Here is a 20,216-nt window from a genome sequence, read left to right as displayed (position 1 = left end):
ATGTGAAAAAAAAAAAAACTCTTGAACTTGTGGATCAATGGGTTTCCAAGGAAGGTTCACAACTTTTTAATGGTGCAGTAGGGATGTTCTGAATGAAACTAGACTACGCCAATGCTTACAAACCAATAATGTCTGCTTCTGTGCCCAGAATTTCTCCGCTTTCCTTAATCAGCATACAAAGGACAGGTTTAAGAGACCACGGATGGGAACTGAAATACAATATTACTTCTGAAATCCCATGGATCTGAACCCATAGAAGATGCATTGTAAAAACAGAGAGTACTGTGAGAAATAGTGGTGGCAGCGTGGACCATTGACTAGAAATCCATTTTTGTCTCACTGGGCAAAAGTTTGACAATTTGTCACCACAATTTCTGGAATTTTCATCAATTAAAAAAGTCAAGCTAAATTGGAGAACGCAGAAGAGGTTGAAAATTTTCCAGCATTTTTAATCTTGACGTAAAGGCGTCTGCAGTTGGAAAATCTAAGGAAGCTGTTTTCCCAACTATTTCTGAAGCTAATTAATTCAAAATGAACAAATAAAAATCAAACTTTTAATGATGTATTACCAATTATTAAATATGACAATTTTTACAACTTTTGATGAGCAAGTAGACCAGAAATAAAAATGTGGATCTCTTTATCTAGACAAGCAATTTTTCTGTTTTATGGATATTTCAATTCTGTTTGTGTTTTCACTCAGTCAGATGTAGTGCACATGACATCAGAAATCCTCTAAAGCACAATCCTTCGATAGCTCAGCTGGTAGAGCGGAGGACTGTAGAGGAAATTGGTACAGAAATCCTTAGGTCGCTGGTTCAATTCCGGCTCGAAGGAAAGTTTTTCATATCAGTTTAGAGGGCAATTTCTGACATATTAAATACCCAGAAATATGCATGACTCATGCTGTTTATCTTTAATAGTCAGAGAAACTGTAACTTGTTTTCATTTCTGCTGCCTGTTAATCTTCCTGCATGCTGCTGAGCCTCTAGTAGGGCAATTATGGTTTCTGTGCTCTGTTGAAGTACAGTGCAAAGGCAGGTGATAGAGACACGAGTTCTGTTACTGGGGATACTTTCCATAGCTCTTTGCAACTCATTAAAATGGAAATGAGAACCTTTTCCACTTCTTGGAAAGTGGCCTACAGACATCACACATGGATTTATTGCATTGTTACCTATCCTGCTGGATTGGCATTTACAAATCTGCAAGTGGTCAGGGACGTGCCGTGATGATGCAAATCACATCATCAAACATTGCCCACCTCACTGATCACTGAGTGGTCTGGAGCGTGATGATGAAATTAGTGTCATCTTAGGCCATGCCAAACCCACTCCATGTCACCACCTGGTTAAATATGAAATACACAGAGAGTTAAGATACATTACAGCAAAGCATGATATATTTGTTCTGCTGCTATGCTGAAACACTCAACAGAAAAGTCCCATATGGTCTAGCAGTTAGGATTCCTGGTTTTCACCCAGGTGGCCCGGGTTCGACTCCCGGTATGGGAAGTTGAAGCTTTTTTGAATGGCAGCAACAGTACCACTTGTTTAATGCTCTGTTGATCTCAGCAACAAAATCCAGGAGAAACTGTGCTTTGCTTACGGAAATGGGATGTGGTGAAATCCACAGTATTTATATACCTCCCAACATTTCTGTATCCAAAATTAGGACAGAACTGGTCTGACCCCATATTTCAACATCCATCTTCCAAATTTCGAGTGGGACAACCCTATTTTATATGTAACACATCCTTCATGTGAAAAAAAAAAAAACTCTTGAACTTGTGGATCAATGGGTTTCCAGGGAAGGTTCACAACTTTTTAATGGTGCAGTAGGGATGTTCTGAATGAAACTAGACTACGCCAATGCTTACAAACCAATAATGTCTGCTTCTGTGCCCAGAATTTCTCCGCTTTCCTTAATCAGCATACAAAGGACAGGTTTAAGAGACCACGGATGGGAACTGAAATACAATATTACTTCTGAAATCCCATGGATCTGAACCCATAGAAGATGCATTGTAAAAACAGAGAGTACTGTGAGAAATAGTGGTGGCAGCGTGGACCATTGACTAGAAATCCATTTTTGTCTCACTGGGCAAAAGTTTGACAATTTGTCACCACAATTTCTGGAATTTTCATCAATTAAAAAAGTCAAGCTAAATTGGAGAACGCAGAAGAGGTTGAAAATTTTCCAGCATTTTTAATCTTGACGTAAAGGCGTCTGCAGTTGGAAAATCTAAGGAAGCTGTTTTCCCAACTATTTCTGAAGCTAATTAATTCAAAATGAACAAATAAAAATCAAACTTTTAATGATATATTACCAATTATTAAATATGACAATTTTTACAACTTTTGATGAGCAAGTAGACCAGAAATAAAAATGTGGATCTCTTTATCTAGACAAGCAATTTTTCTGTTTTATGGATATTTCAATTCTGTTTGTGTTTTCACTCAGTCAGATGTAGTGCACATGACATCAGAAATCCTCTAAAGCACAATCCTTCGATAGCTCAGCTGGTAGAGCGGAGGACTGTAGAGGAAATTGGTACAGAAATCCTTAGGTCGCTGGTTCAATTCCGGCTCGAAGGAAAGTTTTTCATATCAGTTTAGAGGGCAATTTCTGACATATTAAATACCCAGAAATATGCATGACTCATGCTGTTTATCTTTAATAGTCAGAGAAACTGTAACTTGTTTTCATTTCTGCTGCCTGTTAATCTTCCTGCATGCTGCTGAGCCTCTAGTAGGGCAATTATGGTTTCTGTGCTCTGTTGAAGTACAGTGCAAAGGCAGGTGATAGAGACACGAGTTCTGTTACTGGGGATACTTTCCATAGCTCTTTGCAACTCATTAAAATGGAAATGAGAACCTTTTCCACTTCTTGGAAAGTGGCCTACAGACATCACACATGGATTTATTGCATTGTTACCTATCCTGCTGGATTGGCATTTACAAATCTGCAAGTGGTCAGGGACGTGCCGTGATGATGCAAATCACATCATCAAACATTGCCCACCTCACTGATCACTGAGTGGTCTGGAGCGTGATGATGAAATTAGTGTCATCTTAGGCCATGCCAAACCCACTCCATGTCACCACCTGGTTAAATATGAAATACACAGAGAGTTAAGATACATTACAGCAAAGCATGATATATTTGTTCTGCTGCTATGCTGAAACACTCAACAGAAAAGTCCCATATGGTCTAGCAGTTAGGATTCCTGGTTTTCACCCAGGTGGCCCGGGTTCGACTCCCGGTATGGGAAGTTGAAGCTTTTTTGAATGGCAGCAACAGTACCACTTGTTTAATGCTCTGTTGATCTCAGCAACAAAATCCAGGAGAAACTGTGCTTTGCTTACGGAAATGGGATGTGGTGAAATCCACAGTATTTATATACCTCCCAACATTTCTGTATCCAAAATTAGGACAGAACTGGTCTGACCCCATATTTCAACATCCATCTTCCAAATTTCGAGTGGGACAACCCTATTTTATATGTAACACATCCTTCATGTGAAAAAAAAAAAAACTCTTGAACTTGTGGATCAATGGGTTTCCAGGGAAGGTTCACAACTTTTTAATGGTGCAGTAGGGATGTTCTGAATGAAACTAGACTACGCCAATGCTTACAAACCAATAATGTCTGCTTCTGTGCCCAGAATTTCTCCGCTTTCCTTAATCAGCATACAAAGGACAGGTTTAAGAGACCACGGATGGGAACTGAAATACAATATTACTTCTGAAATCCCATGGATCTGAACCCATAGAAGATGCATTGTAAAAACAGAGAGTACTGTGAGAAATAGTGGTGGCAGCGTGGACCATTGACTAGAAATCCATTTTTGTCTCACTGGGCAAAAGTTTGACAATTTGTCACCACAATTTCTGGAATTTTCATCAATTAAAAAAGTCAAGCTAAATTGGAGAACGCAGAAGAGGTTGAAAATTTTCCAGCATTTTTAATCTTGACGTAAAGGCGTCTGCAGTTGGAAAATCTAAGGAAGCTGTTTTCCCAACTATTTCTGAAGCTAATTAATTCAAAATGAACAAATAAAAATCAAACTTTTAATGATATATTACCAATTATTAAATATGACAATTTTTACAACTTTTGATGAGCAAGTAGACCAGAAATAAAAATGTGGATCTCTTTATCTAGACAAGCAATTTTTTTGTTTTATGGATATTTCAATTCTGTTTGTGTTTTCACTCAGTCAGATGTAGTGCACATGACATCAGAAATCCTCTAAAGCACAATCCTTCGATAGCTCAGCTGGTAGAGCGGAGGACTGTAGAGGAAATTGGTACAGAAATCCTTAGGTCGCTGGTTCAATTCCGGCTCGAAGGAAAGTTTTTCATATCAGTTTAGAGGGCAATTTCTGACATATTAAATACCCAGAAATATGCTTACTCATGCTGTTTATCTTTAATAGTCAGAGAAACTGTAACTTGTTTTCATTTCTGCTGCCTGTTAAACTTCCTGCATGCTGCTGAGCCTCTAGTAGGGCAATTATGGTTTCTGTGCTCTGTTGAAGTACAGTGCAGAGGCAGGTGATAGAGACACGAGTTCTGTTACTGGGGATACTTTCCATAGCTCTTTGCAACTCATTAAAATGGAAATGAGAACCTTTTCCACTTCTTGGAAAGTGGCCTACAGACATCACACATGGATTTATTGCATTGTTACCTATCCTGCTGGATTGGCATTTACAAATCTGCAAGTGGTCAGGGACGTGCCGTGATGATGCAAATCACATCATCAAACATTGCCCACCTCACTGATCACTGAGTGGTCTGGAGCGTGATGATGAAATTAGTGTCATCTTAGGCCATGCCAAACCCACTCCATGTCACCACCTGGTTAAATATGAAATACACAGAGAGTTAAGATACATTACAGCAAAGCATGATATATTTGTTCTGCTGCTATGCTGAAACACTCAACAGAAAAGTCCCATATGGTCTAGCAGTTAGGATTCCTGGTTTTCACCCAGGTGGCCCGGGTTCGACTCCCGGTATGGGAAGTTGAAGCTTTTTTGAATGGCAGCAACAGTGCCACTTGTTTAATGCTCTGTTGATCTCAGCAACAAAATCCAGGAGAAACTGTGCGTTGCTTATGGAAATGGGATGTGGTCAAATCCACAGTATTTATATACCTCCCAACATTTCTGTATCCAAAATTAGGACAGAACTGGTCTGACCCCATATTTCAACATCCATCTTCCAAATTTCGAGTGGGACAACCGTATTTTATATGTAACACATCCTTCATGTGAAAAAAAAGAACTCTTGAACTTGTGTATCAATGGGTTTCCAGGGAGAGTTCACAACTTTTTAATGGTGCAGTAGGGATGTTCTGAATGAAACTAGACTACGACAATGCTTACAAACCAATAATGTCTGCTTCTGTGCCCAGAATTTCTCCGCTTTCCTTAATCAGCATACAAAGGACAGGTTTAAGAGACCACGGATGGGAACTGAAATACAATATTACTTCTGAAATCCCATGGATCTGAACCCATAGAAGATGCATTGTAAAAACAGAGAGTACTGTGAGAAATAGTGGTGGCAGCGTGGACCATTGACTAGAAATCCATTTTTGTCTCACTGGGCAAAAGTTTGACAATTTGTCACCACAATTTCTGGAATTTTCATCAATTAAAAAAGTCAAGCTAAATTGGAGAACGCAGAAGAGGGTGAAAATTTTCCAGCATTTTTAATCTTGACGTAAAGGCGTCTACAGTTGGAAAATCTAAGGAAGCTGTTTTCCCAACTATTTCTGAAGCTAATTAATTCAAAATGAACAAAAAAAAATCAAACTTTTAATGATGTATTACCAATTATTAAATATGACAATTTTTACAACTTTTGATGAGCAAGTAGACCAGAAATAAAAATGTGGATCTCTTTATCTAGACAAGCAATTTTTCTGTTTTATGGATATTTCAATTCTGTTTTTGTTTTCACTCAGTCAGATGTAGTGCACATGACATCAGAAATCCTCTAAAGCACAATCCTTCGATAGCTCAGCTGGTAGAGCGGAGGACTGTAGAGGAAATTGGTACAGAAATCCTTAGGTCGCTGGTTCAACTCCGGCTCGAAGGAAAGTTTTTCATATCATTTTAGAGGGCAATTTCTGACATATTAAATACCCAGAAATATGCATGGCTCATGCTGTTTATCTTTAATAGTCAGAGAAACTGTAACTTGTTTTCATTTCTGCTGCCTGTTAATCATCCTGCATGCTGCTGAGCCTCTAGTAGGGCAATTATGGTTTCTGTGCTCTGTTGAAGTACAGTGCAGAGGCAGGTGATAGAGACACGAGTTCTGTTACTGGGGATACTTTCCATAGCTCTTTGCAACTCATTAAAATGGAAATGAGAACCTTTTCCACTTCTTGGAAAGTGGCCTCCAGACATCACACATGGATTTATTGCATTGTTACCTATCCTGCTGGATTGGCATTTACAAATCTGCAAGTGGTCAGGGACGTGCCGTGATGATGCAAATCACATCATCAAACATTGCCCACCTCACTGATCACTGAGTGGTCTGGAGCGTGATGATGAAATTAGTGTCATCATAGGCCATGCCAAACCCACTCCATGTCACCACCTGGTTAAATATGAAATACACAGAGTTAAGATACATTACAGCAAAGCATGATATATTTGTTCTGCTGCTATGCTGAAACACTCAACGGAAAAGTCCCATATGGTCTAGCAGTTAGGATTCCTGGTTTTCACCCAGGCGGCCCGGGTTCGACTCCCGGTATGGGAAGTTGAAGCTTTTTTGAATGGCAGCAACAGTACCACTTGTTTAATGCTCTGTTGATCTCAGCAACAAAATCCAGGAAAAACTGTGCTTTGGTTATGGAAATGGGATGTGGTCAAATCCACAGGATTTATATACCTCCCAACATTTCTGTATCCAAAATTAGGATAGAACTGGTCTGACCCCATATTTCAACATCCATCTTCCAAATTTCGAGTGGGACAACCCTATTTTATATGTAACACATCCTTCATGTGAAAAAAAAAGAACTCTTGAACTTGTGGATCAATGGGTTTCCAGGGAGAGTTCACAACTTTTTAATGGTGCAGTAGGGATGTTCTGAATGAAACTAGACTACGCAAATGCTTACAAACCAATAATGTCTGCTTCTGTGCCCAGAATTTCTCCGCTTTCCTTAATCAGCATACAAAAGACAGGTTTAAGAGACCACGGATGGGAACTGAAATACAATATTACTTCTGAAATCCCATGGATCTGAACCCATAGAAGATGCATTGTAAAAACAGAGAGTACTGTGAGAAATAGTGGTGGCAGCGTGGACCATTGACTAGAAATCCATTTTTGTCTCACTGGGCAAAAGTTTGACAATTTGTCACCACAATTTCTGGAATTTTCATCAATTAAAAAAGTCAAGCTAAATTGGAGAACGCAGAAGAGGTTGAAAATTTTCCAGCATTTTTAATCTTGACGTAAAGGCGTCTGCAGTTGGAAAATCTAAGGAAGCTGTTTTCCCAACTATTTCTGAAGCTAATTAATTCAAAATGAACAAATAAAAATCAAACTTTTAATGATATATTACCAATTATTAAATATGACAATTTTTACAACTTTTGATGAGCAAGTAGACCAGAAATAAAAATGTGGATCTCTTTATCTAGACAAGCAATTTTTTTGTTTTATGGATATTTCAATTCTGTTTGTGTTTTCACTCAGTCAGATGTAGTGCACATGACATCAGAAATCCTCTAAAGCACAATCCTTCGATAGCTCAGCTGGTAGAGCGGAGGACTGTAGAGGAAATTGGTACAGAAATCCTTAGGTCGCTGGTTCAATTCCGGCTCGAAGGAAAGTTTTTCATATCAGTTTAGAGGGCAATTTCTGACATATTAAATACCCAGAAATATGCTTACTCATGCTGTTTATCTTTAATAGTCAGAGAAACTGTAACTTGTTTTCATTTCTGCTGCCTGTTAAACTTCCTGCATGCTGCTGAGCCTCTAGTAGGGCAATTATGGTTTCTGTGCTCTGTTGAAGTACAGTGCAGAGGCAGGTGATAGAGACACGAGTTCTGTTACTGGGGATACTTTCCATAGCTCTTTGCAACTCATTAAAATGGAAATGAGAACCTTTTCCACTTCTTGGAAAGTGGCCTACAGACATCACACATGGATTTATTGCATTGTTACCTATCCTGCTGGATTGGCATTTACAAATCTGCAAGTGGTCAGGGACGTGCCGTGATGATGCAAATCACATCATCAAACATTGCCCACCTCACTGATCACTGAGTGGTCTGGAGCGTGATGATGAAATTAGTGTCATCTTAGGCCATGCCAAACCCACTCCATGTCACCACCTGGTTAAATATGAAATACACAGAGAGTTAAGATACATTACAGCAAAGCATGATATATTTGTTCTGCTGCTATGCTGAAACACTCAACAGAAAAGTCCCATATGGTCTAGCAGTTAGGATTCCTGGTTTTCACCCAGGTGGCCCGGGTTCGACTCCCGGTATGGGAAGTTGAAGCTTTTTTGAATGGCAGCAACAGTGCCACTTGTTTAATGCTCTGTTGATCTCAGCAACAAAATCCAGGAGAAACTGTGCGTTGCTTATGGAAATGGGATGTGGTCAAATCCACAGTATTTATATACCTCCCAACATTTCTGTATCCAAAATTAGGACAGAACTGGTCTGACCCCATATTTCAACATCCATCTTCCAAATTTCGAGTGGGACAACCGTATTTTATATGTAACACATCCTTCATGTGAAAAAAAAGAACTCTTGAACTTGTGTATCAATGGGTTTCCAGGGAGAGTTCACAACTTTTTAATGGTGCAGTAGGGATGTTCTGAATGAAACTAGACTACGACAATGCTTACAAACCAATAATGTCTGCTTCTGTGCCCAGAATTTCTCCGCTTTCCTTAATCAGCATACAAAGGACAGGTTTAAGAGACCACGGATGGGAACTGAAATACAATATTACTTCTGAAATCCCATGGATCTGAACCCATAGAAGATGCATTGTAAAAACAGAGAGTACTGTGAGAAATAGTGGTGGCAGCGTGGACCATTGACTAGAAATCCATTTTTGTCTCACTGGGCAAAAGTTTGACAATTTGTCACCACAATTTCTGGAATTTTCATCAATTAAAAAAGTCAAGCTAAATTGGAGAACGCAGAAGAGGGTGAAAATTTTCCAGCATTTTTAATCTTGACGTAAAGGCGTCTACAGTTGGAAAATCTAAGGAAGCTGTTTTCCCAACTATTTCTGAAGCTAATTAATTCAAAATGAACAAAAAAAAATCAAACTTTTAATGATGTATTACCAATTATTAAATATGACAATTTTTACAACTTTTGATGAGCAAGTAGACCAGAAATAAAAATGTGGATCTCTTTATCTAGACAAGCAATTTTTCTGTTTTATGGATATTTCAATTCTGTTTTTGTTTTCACTCAGTCAGATGTAGTGCACATGACATCAGAAATCCTCTAAAGCACAATCCTTCGATAGCTCAGCTGGTAGAGCGGAGGACTGTAGAGGAAATTGGTACAGAAATCCTTAGGTCGCTGGTTCAACTCCGGCTCGAAGGAAAGTTTTTCATATCATTTTAGAGGGCAATTTCTGACATATTAAATACCCAGAAATATGCATGGCTCATGCTGTTTATCTTTAATAGTCAGAGAAACTGTAACTTGTTTTCATTTCTGCTGCCTGTTAATCATCCTGCATGCTGCTGAGCCTCTAGTAGGGCAATTATGGTTTCTGTGCTCTGTTGAAGTACAGTGCAGAGGCAGGTGATAGAGACACGAGTTCTGTTACTGGGGATACTTTCCATAGCTCTTTGCAACTCATTAAAATGGAAATGAGAACCTTTTCCACTTCTTGGAAAGTGGCCTCCAGACATCACACATGGATTTATTGCATTGTTACCTATCCTGCTGGATTGGCATTTACAAATCTGCAAGTGGTCAGGGACGTGCCGTGATGATGCAAATCACATCATCAAACATTGCCCACCTCACTGATCACTGAGTGGTCTGGAGCGTGATGATGAAATTAGTGTCATCATAGGCCATGCCAAACCCACTCCATGTCACCACCTGGTTAAATATGAAATACACAGAGTTAAGATACATTACAGCAAAGCATGATATATTTGTTCTGCTGCTATGCTGAAACACTCAACGGAAAAGTCCCATATGGTCTAGCAGTTAGGATTCCTGGTTTTCACCCAGGCGGCCCGGGTTCGACTCCCGGTATGGGAAGTTGAAGCTTTTTTGAATGGCAGCAACAGTACCACTTGTTTAATGCTCTGTTGATCTCAGCAACAAAATCCAGGAAAAACTGTGCTTTGGTTATGGAAATGGGATGTGGTCAAATCCACAGGATTTATATACCTCCCAACATTTCTGTATCCAAAATTAGGATAGAACTGGTCTGACCCCATATTTCAACATCCATCTTCCAAATTTCGAGTGGGACAACCCTATTTTATATGTAACACATCCTTCATGTGAAAAAAAAAGAACTCTTGAACTTGTGGATCAATGGGTTTCCAGGGAGAGTTCACAACTTTTTAATGGTGCAGTAGGGATGTTCTGAATGAAACTAGACTACGCAAATGCTTACAAACCAATAATGTCTGCTTCTGTGCCCAGAATTTCTCCGCTTTCCTTAATCAGCATACAAAAGACAGGTTTAAGACACCACGGATGGGAACTGAAATACAATATTACTTCTGAAATCCCATGGATCTGAACCCATAGAAGATGCATTGTAAAAACAGAGAGTACTGTCTGTGAGAAATAGTGGTGGCAGCGTGGACCATTGACTAGAAATCCATTTTTGTCTCACTGGGCAAAAGTTTGACAATTTGTCACCACAATTTCTGGAATTTTCATCAATTAAAAAAGTCAAGCTAAATTGGAGAACGCAGAAGAGGTTGAAAATTTTCCAGCATTTTTAATCTTGACGTAAAGGCGTCTGCAGTTGGAAAATCTAAGGAAGCTGTTTTCCCAACTATTTCTGAAGCTAATTAATTCAAAATGAACAAATAAAAATCAAACTTTTAATGATGTATTACCAATTATTAAATATAACAATTTTTACAACTTTTGATGAGCAAGTAGACCAGAAATAAAAATGTGGATCTCTTTATCTAGACAAGCAATTTTTCTGTTTTATGGATAATTCAATTTTGTTTGTGTTTTCACTCAGTCAGATGTAGTGCACATGACATCAGAAGTCCTCTAAAGCACAATCCTTCGATAGCTCAGCTGGTAGAGCGGAGGACTGTAGCGGAAATTGGTACAGAAATCCTTAGGTCACTGGTTCAACTCCGGCTTGAAGGAAAGTTTTTCATATAATTTTAGAGGGCAATTTCTGACATATTAAATACCCAGAAATATGCATGACTCATGCTGTTTATCTTTAATAGTCAGAGAAACTGTAACTTGTTTTCATTTCTGCTGCCTGTTAATCATCCTGCATGCTGCTGAGCCTCTAGTAGGGCAATTATGGTTTCTGTGCGCTGTTGAAGTACAGTGCAGAGGCAGGTGATAGAGACACGAGTTCTGTTACTGGGGATACTTTCCATAGCTCTTTGCAACTCATTAAAATGGAAATGAGAACCTTTTCCACTTCTTGGAAAGTGGCCTACAGACATCACACATGGATTTATTGCATTGTTACCTATCCTGCTGGATTGGCATTTACAAATCTGCAAGTGGTCAGGGACGTGCCGTGATGATGCAAATCACATCATCAAACATTGCCCACCTCACTGATCACTGAGTGGTCTGGAGCGTGATGATGAAATTAGTGTCATCTTAGGCCATGCCAAACCCACTCCATGTCACCACCTGGTTAAATATGAAATACACAGAGAGTTAAGATACATTACAGCAAAGCATGATATATTTGTTCTGCTGCTATGCTGAAACACTCAACGGAAAAGTCCCATATGGTCTAGCAGTTAGGATTCCTGGTTTTCACCCAGGCGGCCCGGGTTCAACTCCTGGTATGGGAAGTTGAAGCTTTTTTGAATGGCAGCAACAGTACCACTTGTTTAATGCTCTGTTGATCTCAGCAACAAAATCCAGGAGAAACTGTGCTTTGGTTATGGAAATGGGATGTGGTGAAATCCACAGTATTTATATACCTCCCAACATTTCTGTATCCAAAATTAGGACAGAACTGGTCTGACCCCATATTTCAACATCCATCTTCCAAATTTCGAGTGGGACAACCCTATTTTATATGTAACACATCCTTCATGTGAAAAAAAAGAACTCTTGAACTTGTGGATCAACGGGTTTCCAGGGAGTGTTCACAACATTTTAATGGTGCAGTAGGGATGTTCTGAATGAAACTAGACTACGCAAATGCTTACAAACCAATAATGTCTGCTTCTGTGCCCAGAATTTCTCCGCTTTCCTTAATCAGCATACAAAGGACAGGTTTGAGACCATGGATGGGAACTGAAATACAATATTACTTCTGAAATCCCATGGATCTGAACCCATAGAAGATGCATTGTAAAAACAGAGAGTACTGTGAGAAATAGTGGTGGCAGCATGGACCATTGACTAGAAATCCATTTTTGTCTCACTGGGCAAAAGTTTGACAATTTGTCACCACAATTTCTGGAATTTTCATCAATTAAAAAAGTCAAGCTAAATTGGAGAACGCAGAAGAGGTTGAAAATTTTCCAGCATTTTTAATCTTGACGTAAAGGCGTCTGCAGTTGGAAAATCTAAGGAAGCTGTTTTCCCAACTATTTCTGAAGCTAATTAATTCAAAATGAACAAATAAAAATCAAACTTTTAATGATGTATTACCAATTATTAAATATGACAATTTTTACAACTTTTGATGAGCAAGTAGACCTGAAATAAAAATGTGGATCTCTTTATCTAGACAAGCAATTTTTCTGTTTTATGGATATTTCAATTCTGTTTTTGCTTTCACTCAGTCAGATGTAGTGCACATGACATCAGAAATCCTCTAAAGCACAATCCTTCAATAGCTCAGCTGGTAGAGCGGAGGACTGTAGAGGAAATTGGTACAGAAATCCTTAGGTCGCTGGTTCAACTCCGGCTCGAAGGAAAGTTTTTCATATCATTTTAGAGGGCAATTTCTGACATATTAAATACCCAGAAATATGCATGGCTCATGCTGTTTATCTTTACTAGTCAGAGAAACTGTAACTTGTTTTCATCTCTGCTGCCTGTTAATCATCCTGCATGCTGCTGAGCCTCTAGTAGGGCAATTATGGTTTCTGTGCTCTGTTGAAGTACAGTGCAGAGGCAGGTGATAGAGACACGAGTTCTGTTACTGGGAATACTTTCCATAGCTCTTTGCAACTCATTAAAATGGAAATGAGAACCTTTTCCACTTCTTGGAAAGTGGCCTCCAGACATCACACATGGATTTATTGCATTGTTACCTATCCTGCTGGATTGGCATTTACAAATCTGCAAGTGGTCAGGGACGTGCCGTGATGATGCAAATCACATCATCAAACATTGCCCACCTCACTGATCACTGAGTGGTCTGGAGCGTGATGATGAAATTAGTGTCATCTTAGGCCATGCCAAACCCACTCCATGTCACCACCTGGTTAAATATGAAATACACAGAGAGTTAAGATACATTACAGCAAAGCATGATATATTTGTTCTGCTGCTATGCTGAAACACTCAACGGAAAAGTCCCATATGGTCTAGCAGTTAGGATTCCTGGTTTTCACCCAGGCGGCCCAGGTTCGACTCCCGGTATGGGAAGTTGAAGCTTTTTTGAATGGCAGCAACAGTACCACTTGTTTAATGCTCTGTTGATCTCAGCAACAAAATCCAGGAAAAACTGTGCTTTGGTTATGGAAATGGGATGTGGTCAAATCCACAGTATTTATATACCTCCCAACATTTCTGTATCCAAAATTAGGATAGAACTGGTCTGACCCCATATTTCAACATCCATCTTCCAAATTTCGAGTGGGACAACCCTATTTTATATGTAACACATCCTTCATGTGAAAAAAAAAGAACTCTTGAACTTGTGGATCAATGGGTTTCCAGGGAGAGTTCACAACTTTTTAATGGTGCAGTAGGGATGTTCTGAATGAAACTAGACTACGCAAATGCTTACAAACCAATAATGTCTGCTTCTGTGCCCAGAATTTCTCCGCTTTCCTTAATCAGCATACAAAAGACAGGTTTAAGACACCACGGATGGGAACTGAAATACAATATTACTTCTGAAATCCCATGGATCTGAACCCATAGAAGATGCATTGTAAAAACAGAGAGTACTGTGAGAAATAGTGGTGGCAGCGTGGACCATTGACTAGAAATCCATTTTTGTCTCACTGGGCAAAAGTTTGACAATTTGTCACCACAATTTCTGGAATTTTCATCAATTAAAAAAGTCAAGCTAAATTGGAGAACGCAGAAGAGGTTGAAAATTTTCCAGCATTTTTAATCTTGACGTAAAGGCGTCTGCAGTTGGAAAATCTAAGGAAGCTGTTTTCCCAACTATTTCTGAAGCTAATTAATTCAAAATGAACAAATAAAAATCAAACTTTTAATGATGTATTACCAATTATTAAATATAACAATTTTTACAACTTTTGATGAGCAAGTAGACCAGAAATAAAAATGTGGATCTCTTTATCTAGACAAGCAATTTTTCTGTTTTATGGATAATTCAATTTTGTTTGTGTTTTCACTCAGTCAGATGTAGTGCACATGACATCAGAAGTCCTCTAAAGCACAATCCTTCGATAGCTCAGCTGGTAGAGCGGAGGACTGTAGCGGAAATTGGTACAGAAATCCTTAGGTCGCTGGTTCAACTCCGGCTTGAAGGAAAGTTTTTCATATAATTTTAGAGGGCAATTTCTGACATATTAAATACCCAGAAATATGCATGACTCATGCTGTTTATCTTTAATAGTCAGAGAAACTGTAACTTGTTTTCATTTCTGCTGCCTGTTAATCATCCTGCATGCTGCTGAGCCTCTAGTAGGGCAATTATGGTTTCTGTGCTCTGTTGAAGTACAGTGCAGAGGCAGGTGATAGAGACACGAGTTCTGTTACTGGGGATACTTTCCATAGCTCTTTGCAACTCATTAAAATGGAAATGAGAACCTTTTCCACTTCTTGGAAAGTGGCCTACAGACATCACACATGGATTTATTGCATTGTTACCTATCCTGCTGGATTGGCATTTACAAATCTGCAAGTGGTCAGGGACGTGCCGTGATGATGCAAATCACATCATCAAACATTGCCCACCTCACTGATCACTGAGTGGTCTGGAGCGTGATGATGAAATTAGTGTCATCTTAGGCCATGCCAAACCCACTCCATGTCACCACCTGGTTAAATATGAAATACACAGAGAGTTAAGATACATTACAGCAAAGCATGATATATTTGTTCTGCTGCTATGCTGAAACACTCAACGGAAAAGTCCCATATGGTCTAGCAGTTAGGATTCCTGGTTTTCACCCAGGCGGCCCGGGTTCAACTTCTGGTATGGGAAGTTGAAGCTTTTTTGAATGGCAGCAACAGTACCACTTGTTTAATGCTCTGTTGATCTCAGCAACAAAATCCAGGAGAAACTGTGCTTTGGTTATGGAAATGGGATGTGGTGAAATCCACAGTATTTATATACCTCCCAACATTTCTGTATCCAAAATTAGGACAGAACTGGTCTGACCCCATATTTCAACATCCATCTTCCAAATTTCGAGTGGGACAACCCTATTTTATATGTAACACATCCTTCATGTGAAAAAAAAGAACTCTTGAACTTGTGGATCAACGGGTTTCCAGGGAGTGTTCACAACTTTTTAATGGTGCAGTAGGGATGTTCTGAATGAAACTAGACTACGCAAATGCTTACAAACCAATAATGTCTGCTTCTGTGCCCAGAATTTCTCCGCTTTCCTTAATCAGCATACAAAGGACAGGTTTGAGACCATGGATGGGAACTGAAATACAATATTACTTCTGAAATCCCATGGATCTGAACCCATAGAAGATGCATTGTAAAAACAGAGAGTACTGTGAGAAATAGTGGTGGCAGCATGGACCATTGACTAGAAATCCATTTTTGTCTCACTGGGCAAAAGTTTGACAATTTGTCACCACAATTTCTGGAATTTTCATCAATTAAAAAAGTCAAGCTAAATTGGAGAACGCAGAAGAGGTTGAAAATTTTCCAGCATTTTTAATCTTGACGTAAAGGCGTCTGCAGTTGGAAAATCTAAGGAAGCTGTTTTCCCAACTATTTCTGAAGCTAATTAATTCAAAATGAACAAATAAAAATCAAACTTTTAATGATGTATTACCAATTATTAAATATGACAATTTTTACAACTTTTGATGAGCAAGTAGACCTGAAATAAAAATGTGGATCTCTTTATCTAGACAAGCAATTTTTCTGTTTTATGGATATTTCAATTCTGTTTTTGCTTTCACTCAGTCAGATGTAGTGCACATGACATCAGAAATCCTCTAAAGCACAATCCTTCGATAGCTCAGCTGGTAGAGCGGAGGACTGTAGAGGAAATTGGTACAGAAATCCTTAGGTTGCTGGTTCAACTCCGGCTCGAAGGAAAGTTTTTCATATCATTTTAGAGGGCAATTTCTGACATATTAAATACCCAGAAATATGCATGGCTCATGCTGTTTATCTTTACTAGTCAGAGAAACTGTAACTTGTTTTCATCTCTGCTGCCTGTTAATCATCCTGCATGCTGCTGAGCCTCTAGTAGGGCAATTATGGTTTCTGTGCTCTGTTGAAGTACAGTGCAGAGGCAGGTGATAGAGACACGAGTTCTGTTACTGGGGATACTTTCCATAGCTCTTTGCAACTCATTAAAATGGAAATGAGAACCTTTTCCACTTCTTGGAAAGTGGCCTCCAGACATCACACATGGATTTATTGCATTGTTACCTATCCTGCTGGATTGGCATTTACAAATCTGCAAGTGGTCAGGGACGTGCCGTGATGATGCAAATCACATCATCAAACATTGCCCACCTCACTAATCACTGAGTGGTCTGGAGCGTGATGATGAAATTAGTGTCATCTTAGGCCATGCCAAACCCACTCCATGTCACCACCTGGTTAAATATGAAATACACAGAGAGTTAAGATACATTACAGCAAAGCATGATATATTTGTTCTGCTGCTATGCTGAAACACTCAACGAAAAAGTCCCATATGGTCTAGCGGTTAGGATTCCTGGTTTTCACCCAGGCGGCCCGGGTTCGACTCCCGGTATGGGAAGTTGAAGCTTTTTTGAATGGCAGCAACAGTACCACTTGTTTAATGCTCTGTTGATCTCAGCAACAAAATCCAGGAAAAACTGTGCTTTGGTTATGGAAATGGGATGTGGTCAAATCCACAGGATTTATATACCTCCCAACATTTCTGTATCCAAAATTAGGATAGAACTGGTCTGACCCCATATTTCAACATCCATCTTCCAAATTTCAAGTGGGACAACCCTATTTTATATGTAACACATCCTTCATGTGAAAAAAAAGAACTCTTGAACTTGTGGATCAATGGGTTTCCAGGGAGAGTTCACAACTTTTTAATGGTGCAGTAGGGATGTTCTGAATGAAACTAGACTACGCAAATGCTTATAAACCAATAATGTCTGCTTCTGTGCCCAGAATTTCTCCGCTTTCCTTAATCAGCATACAAAAGACAGGTTTAAGACACCACGGATGGGAACTGAAATACAATATTACTTCTGAAATCCCATGGATCTGAACCCATAGAAGATGCATTGTAAAAACAGAGTGTACTGTGAGAAATAGTGGTGGCAGCGTGGACCATTGACTAGAAATCCATTTTTGTCTCACTGGGCAAAAGTTTGACAATTTGTCACCACAATTTCTGGAATTTTCATCAATTAAAAAAGTCAAGCTAAATTGGAGAACGCAGAAGAGGTTGAAAATTTTCCAGCATTTTTAATCTTGACGTAAAGGCGTCTGCAGTTGGAAAATCTAAGGAAGCTGTTTTCCCAACTATTTCTGAAGCTAATTAATTCAAAATGAACAAATAAAAATCAAACTTTTAATGATGTATTACCAATTATTAAATATAACAATTTTTACAACTTTTGATGAGCAAGTAGACCAGAAATAAAAATGTGGATCTCTTTATCTAGACAAGCAATTTTTCTGTTTTATGGATAATTCAATTTTGTTTGTGTTTTCACTCAGTCAGATGTAGTGCACATGACATCAGAAGTCCTCTAAAGCACAATCCTTCGATAGCTCAGCTGGTAGAGCGGAGGACTGTAGAGGAAATTGGTACAGAAATCCTTAGGTCGCTGGTTCAACTCCAGCTCGAAGGAAAGTTTTTCATATCATTTTAGAGGGCAATTTCTGACATATTAAATACCCAGAAATATGCATGGCTCATGCTGTTTATCTTTAATAGTCAGAGAAACTGTAACTTGTTTTCATTTCTGCTGCCTGTTAATCATCCTGCATGCTGCTGAGCCTCTAGTAGAGCAATTATGGTTTCTGTGCTCTGTTGAAGTACAGTGTAGAGGCAGGTGATAGAGACACGAGTTCTGTTACTGGGCATACATTCCATAGCTCTTTGCAACTCATTAAAATGGAAATGAGAACCTTTTCCACTTCTTGGAAAGTGGCCTCCAGACATCACATATGGATTTATTGCATTGTTACCTATCCTGCTGGATTGGCATTTACAAATCTGCAAGTGGTCAGGGACGTGCCGTGATGATGCAAATCACATCATCAAACATTGCCCACCTCACTAATCACTGAGTGGTCTGGAGCGTGATGATGAAATTAGTGTCATCTTAGGCCATGCCAAACCCACTTCATGTAACCACCTGGTTAAATATGAAATACACAGAGAGTTAAGATACATTACAGCAAAGCATGATATATTTGTTCTGCTGCTATGCTGAAACACTCAACGAAAAAGTCCCATATGGTCTAGCGGTTAGGATTCCTGGTTTTCACCCAGGCGGCCTGGGTTCGACTCCCGGTATGGGAAGTTGAAGCTTTTTTGAATGGCAGCAACAGTACCACTTGTTTAATGCTCTGTTGATCTCAGCAACAAAATCCAGGAAAAACTGTGCTTTGGTTATGGAAATGGGATGTGGTCAAATCCACAGGATTTATATACCTCCCAACATTTCTGTATCCAAAATTAGGACAGAACTGGTCTGACCCCATATTTCAACATCCATCTTCCAAATTTCGAGTGGGACAACCCTATTTTATATGTAACACATCCTTCATGTGAAAAAAAAGAACTCTTGAACTTGTGGATCAATGGGTTTCCAGGGAGAGTTCACAACTTTTTAATGGTGCAGTAGGGATGTTCTGAATGAAACTAGACTACGCAAATGCTTACAAACCAATAGTGTCTGCTTCTGTGCCCAGAATTTCTCCGCTTTCCTTAATCAGCATACAAAGGACAGGTTTAAGAGACCATGGATGGGAACTGAAATACAATATTACTTCTGAAATCCCATGGATCTGAACCCATAGAAGATGCATTGTAAAAACAGAGAGTACTGTGAGAAATAGTGGTGGCAGCGTGGACCATTGACTAGAAATCCATTTTTGTCTCACTGGGCAAAAGTTTGACAATTTGTCACCACAATTTCTGGAATTTTCATCAATTATAAAAGTCAAGCTAAATTGGAGAACGCAGAAGAGGTTGAAAATTTTCCAGCATTTTTAATCTTGACGTAAAGGCGTCTGCAGTTGGAAAATCTAAGGAAGCTGTTTTCCCAACTATTTCTGGAGCTAATTAATTCAAAATGAACAAGTAAAAATCAAACTTTTAATGATGTATTACCAATTATTAAACATGACAATTTTTACAACTTTTGATGAGCAAGTAGACCAGAAATAAAAATGTGGATCTCTTTATCTAGACAAGCAATTTTTCTGTTTTAAGGATAATTAAATTCTGTTTGTGTTTTCACTCAGTCAGATGTAGTGCACATGACATCAGAAGTCCTCTAAAGCACAATGCTTCGATAGCTCAGCTGGTAGAGCGGAGGACTGTAGAGGAAATTGATACAAAAATCCTTAGGTCGCTGGTTCAACTCCGGCTCAAAGGAAAGTTTTTCATATCATTTTAGAGGGCAATTTCTGACATAT

General features: G+C 39.0%; 17 non-coding genes across 17 annotated transcripts; all 17 read left to right on the top strand.

Moving 5' to 3' along the window:
- The first annotated feature begins 747 nt into the window (after window positions 1-747).
- TRNAY-GUA (transfer RNA tyrosine (anticodon GUA)) lies at window positions 748-837 on the top strand. The gene is given in 2 exon segments: window positions 748-784; window positions 802-837. It is a non-coding gene; the product is annotated as a tRNA-Tyr (tRNA).
- Window positions 838-1,442: 605 nt separating this feature from the next.
- Window positions 1,443-1,514, top strand: TRNAE-UUC (transfer RNA glutamic acid (anticodon UUC)). Its single transcript has one exon. It is a non-coding gene; the product is annotated as a tRNA-Glu (tRNA).
- Window positions 1,515-2,507: 993 nt separating this feature from the next.
- On the top strand, window positions 2,508-2,597 carry TRNAY-GUA (transfer RNA tyrosine (anticodon GUA)). Its single transcript is given in 2 exon segments — window positions 2,508-2,544; window positions 2,562-2,597. It is a non-coding gene; the product is annotated as a tRNA-Tyr (tRNA).
- Window positions 2,598-3,202: 605 nt separating this feature from the next.
- TRNAE-UUC (transfer RNA glutamic acid (anticodon UUC)) lies at window positions 3,203-3,274 on the top strand. Its single transcript has one exon. It is a non-coding gene; the product is annotated as a tRNA-Glu (tRNA).
- A 993-nt stretch (window positions 3,275-4,267) lies between these two features.
- Window positions 4,268-4,357, top strand: TRNAY-GUA (transfer RNA tyrosine (anticodon GUA)). The gene is given in 2 exon segments: window positions 4,268-4,304; window positions 4,322-4,357. It is a non-coding gene; the product is annotated as a tRNA-Tyr (tRNA).
- Window positions 4,358-4,961: 604 nt separating this feature from the next.
- Window positions 4,962-5,033, top strand: TRNAE-UUC (transfer RNA glutamic acid (anticodon UUC)). The gene has a single exon. It is a non-coding gene; the product is annotated as a tRNA-Glu (tRNA).
- Window positions 5,034-6,024: 991 nt separating this feature from the next.
- On the top strand, window positions 6,025-6,114 carry TRNAY-GUA (transfer RNA tyrosine (anticodon GUA)). The gene is given in 2 exon segments: window positions 6,025-6,061; window positions 6,079-6,114. It is a non-coding gene; the product is annotated as a tRNA-Tyr (tRNA).
- A 603-nt stretch (window positions 6,115-6,717) lies between these two features.
- Window positions 6,718-6,789, top strand: TRNAE-UUC (transfer RNA glutamic acid (anticodon UUC)). The gene has a single exon. It is a non-coding gene; the product is annotated as a tRNA-Glu (tRNA).
- A 992-nt stretch (window positions 6,790-7,781) lies between these two features.
- TRNAY-GUA (transfer RNA tyrosine (anticodon GUA)) lies at window positions 7,782-7,871 on the top strand. Its single transcript is given in 2 exon segments — window positions 7,782-7,818; window positions 7,836-7,871. It is a non-coding gene; the product is annotated as a tRNA-Tyr (tRNA).
- A 604-nt stretch (window positions 7,872-8,475) lies between these two features.
- On the top strand, window positions 8,476-8,547 carry TRNAE-UUC (transfer RNA glutamic acid (anticodon UUC)). Its single transcript has one exon. It is a non-coding gene; the product is annotated as a tRNA-Glu (tRNA).
- A 991-nt stretch (window positions 8,548-9,538) lies between these two features.
- TRNAY-GUA (transfer RNA tyrosine (anticodon GUA)) lies at window positions 9,539-9,628 on the top strand. Its single transcript is given in 2 exon segments — window positions 9,539-9,575; window positions 9,593-9,628. It is a non-coding gene; the product is annotated as a tRNA-Tyr (tRNA).
- A 603-nt stretch (window positions 9,629-10,231) lies between these two features.
- Window positions 10,232-10,303, top strand: TRNAE-UUC (transfer RNA glutamic acid (anticodon UUC)). The gene has a single exon. It is a non-coding gene; the product is annotated as a tRNA-Glu (tRNA).
- Window positions 10,304-14,814: 4,511 nt separating this feature from the next.
- Window positions 14,815-14,904, top strand: TRNAY-GUA (transfer RNA tyrosine (anticodon GUA)). Its single transcript is given in 2 exon segments — window positions 14,815-14,851; window positions 14,869-14,904. It is a non-coding gene; the product is annotated as a tRNA-Tyr (tRNA).
- Window positions 14,905-16,570: 1,666 nt separating this feature from the next.
- Window positions 16,571-16,660, top strand: TRNAY-GUA (transfer RNA tyrosine (anticodon GUA)). Its single transcript is given in 2 exon segments — window positions 16,571-16,607; window positions 16,625-16,660. It is a non-coding gene; the product is annotated as a tRNA-Tyr (tRNA).
- A 605-nt stretch (window positions 16,661-17,265) lies between these two features.
- On the top strand, window positions 17,266-17,337 carry TRNAE-UUC (transfer RNA glutamic acid (anticodon UUC)). The gene has a single exon. It is a non-coding gene; the product is annotated as a tRNA-Glu (tRNA).
- A 991-nt stretch (window positions 17,338-18,328) lies between these two features.
- Window positions 18,329-18,418, top strand: TRNAY-GUA (transfer RNA tyrosine (anticodon GUA)). The gene is given in 2 exon segments: window positions 18,329-18,365; window positions 18,383-18,418. It is a non-coding gene; the product is annotated as a tRNA-Tyr (tRNA).
- Window positions 18,419-19,023: 605 nt separating this feature from the next.
- Window positions 19,024-19,095, top strand: TRNAE-UUC (transfer RNA glutamic acid (anticodon UUC)). Its single transcript has one exon. It is a non-coding gene; the product is annotated as a tRNA-Glu (tRNA).
- The last annotated feature ends 1,121 nt before the right edge of the window (window positions 19,096-20,216 follow it).

The sequence above is a fragment of the Mixophyes fleayi genome, chromosome 3 (assembly GCF_038048845.1).
Source record: "Mixophyes fleayi isolate aMixFle1 chromosome 3, aMixFle1.hap1, whole genome shotgun sequence".
Classification (NCBI taxonomy): Eukaryota; Metazoa; Chordata; class Amphibia; order Anura; family Limnodynastidae; genus Mixophyes; species Mixophyes fleayi.
This window is presented reverse-complemented; position numbering and strand designations above follow the sequence as displayed.